The sequence below is a fragment of the Cucurbita maxima genome, unplaced genomic scaffold, assembly GCF_002738345.1.
Source record: "Cucurbita maxima cultivar Rimu unplaced genomic scaffold, Cmax_1.0 Cma_Scf00040, whole genome shotgun sequence".
In the NCBI taxonomy this organism is placed as follows: Eukaryota; Viridiplantae; Streptophyta; class Magnoliopsida; order Cucurbitales; family Cucurbitaceae; genus Cucurbita; species Cucurbita maxima.
The window spans coordinates 166,911-169,467 of NW_019272056.1; the positions used below are offsets into that span (position 1 = coordinate 166,911).

The following is a 2,557-nucleotide window of genomic DNA, read 5'->3' on the forward strand; positions in this document are numbered from 1 at the left end:
GCCAATTAAGTAAACCACGAGCAATTCATCTACTTTGATTTACGACACCACTTTTTTCTTTCATAAAGGATCCAAAGAATAGAGAAGAGAAGAAATAGGTTCAGTCGCACCCCATCCATTCATACGACACGATAGCTTCAGCAAAGAGTAGAGAGAGCTAAGCTATCATACCCATTTCCATTTTTTATAAGCAAGCATACCTCTAGCCTACCATACACTAGTCTCAATCAATCTTTCTTTTCTTTGTGTGTTGGTTGTTCAATTTGAAGATGGTTTCGCTCTTAGATATCTGCTTGCCTTCCTTGTCTTTTTCTTAGATTTCGGAACGCTCTAAATCATAGTACTCAATTCTTCTAATAAGCGAGAACATCTTTTCTTTTTCATTTTGGAAACAAGGGAGTAATTTGGAAATGCATTGTTTGGGTGGTTTACCAACGGAGGGCAACCCCCAGCAATTGAAAGAAAGGAAAGTAGCGAACGGTCAAAATGAGGATCTTTAACACCTCCATTGTCAGGAAGCCCTCTCATGAGAATGAAATCAATTTAGCCAATGTTTTGTCCTGGGGTTCACTAAAGAAATGATTTGAGATTGAAAAAGAGCCTGAAATTGGCCTACACCTTCGCGTACATATGTAACTTATGTCAAAGTGATGCGCCAACATCTGCGTTGAGTCAAAACTAGGTTTCAATCCTAATTCGACATCACGGAACCTGAATTTGAGAATCAGGTGCGGAAGAGACTAGAGGTAACTCAAAGCCCTATCCGTACCTGATCTCGATCTCAGAGCGGTCAGAAGAGTCGGAGGGGGAGCTGACACCGGTTCTCACCCCCAACACTAGTACGGTCAGTACGACAACCTTGAAATCAGTCATACTTGATTTGACTAGGTTAGAGAAGATAATGGGAAGACTAATCTAAGAAAGAAGTAGAAACCATATCCACCGGCATGTCTGCAATGCGTTCGGCATTCCTCCGATCCCAAGTAGCTCCTTCGTTTTCCTACAATCCTCCGAACATTAGTTCTCCCATATCCGCCTTCATAAATCCACATCCCCTCCCAATAATTCATTCTCAAAATCCATATGCCAGTCCCAATACCTATATTAGGTGGATCATGATGCAGAAACTAAGGCCCGAAATTGGAATCTTTCTTTGGCCCCTCTTTCGAAATACACTACTCCATGAGCCTCGTAAGGAAAGGAGTACTTTGTCATTCCTCGATTCTCGGCACCATCGGGTTTCTTCCCAAACATCATCGTTATCTCTGCTCTCGCCATTTCAACCCATATCTAATGTAGCCCACAGCTCGCCCCAAACCCTACCTAGCTTTCTAGGCCATCCAATCTCCGTCATTCCACTTTAGCTCACCTCCAACCACCTAGCCCCTATAGCTTCTGGGCAAATCCCATTCCCTCAGCAAGGATGAACGAGTATGCGGATAAATTAAAGTTGAGGATTTTTGGAAGAAAACACAAGGCATTGGCGATTTTTCCACCAAATTCAGGGATTTTGCCCTTTATCTATCCTGCACCCGGTGAAAAGGAATTCGAAAAAGACAACGGAAAAGGTTGTCCCATCTCTCATCCACAAGCCTATTGTGCCGATGTCTGCCCTTTAGAGAAAGACGAAGGGACTGTCATCCGATTGTTCCAGAAGAGTCTTAGGGACCCTGCACTGAAATGGTGGTTTACGTCACTATCTCATTATAAGTTAGCCTCGTTTGAGCAATTATCTCAAATGTTCATCGCTCAATACTCGTACAACTTAGATGTAAAACCAAAAAATCTGATCTCGAGGCTTTAAGTCAGAAAGGTGATGAAAGTTTAAGTGCCTACGTAGGCAGGTGGAGGGTTGTCGCTGCCCAAATGCGAAAAAGACTCTTTGAATTAGACTCCATCAACTAGTTAGATTCAGGCTCTTTGGCTCATTCTTCGATTGCTGGCTATCTGATGTCACAGACCCAGACCACATTCCAAAGCAGCACCTTTCCCCTTTACCAAATTCTCATAATAATAAGGTAAGCTTTCAATCCCTTCTCCTTTACAGCCTCGCAGCTTCGCCCCTCTCCCTACTTACTCAACCTCAACCCTCAACCTTTTCCTTCTTTCACTCTTTTTCCAGTAAGAACCATTAATGATTTTCTTGATGCCTCTCCCTCTTTTTTGGGCTATTTTCCCGGTATTTAGGTTAGAGGTAATTAGGAAGTCAAGACTCAACCTTAAACCTTTGACTCTATGACCTATTTTTGCTTTCATTGAACTCGGTAAACGAAATCACTACTTCACGAACCTGGACTATTCTTCTTGAAGGAGGTAAAGCAGTTGAGAATTCCATTGACCCTCTTGCTTCTTTCACTCCTCTCCCTATTTTTTCTTTCATTTTAGAGGTAATTTAATAGATAGGCTGGCTAAGAATCCGGTCAAGCTCCGGAACCGGAACCCCTATTCCCTTCAGTCAGTGATTGTGAGTTATTCTTGAACGAACTGTAAACAAAGAAGAAAGATTCATTCTAGTTTACGAACTAAACTCATTCCCCTTTTCCTGTTTGAACTCTTT

The 2,557-nt window shown here is 42.3% G+C and overlaps 1 pseudogene; it reads right to left on the reverse strand.

The window, feature by feature from the left end:
• Window positions 1-1,278, reverse strand: part of LOC111469380 — a 70,228-nt pseudogene extending 68,950 nt beyond the window's left edge.
• Between the last annotated feature and the right edge of the window lie 1,279 nt (window positions 1,279-2,557).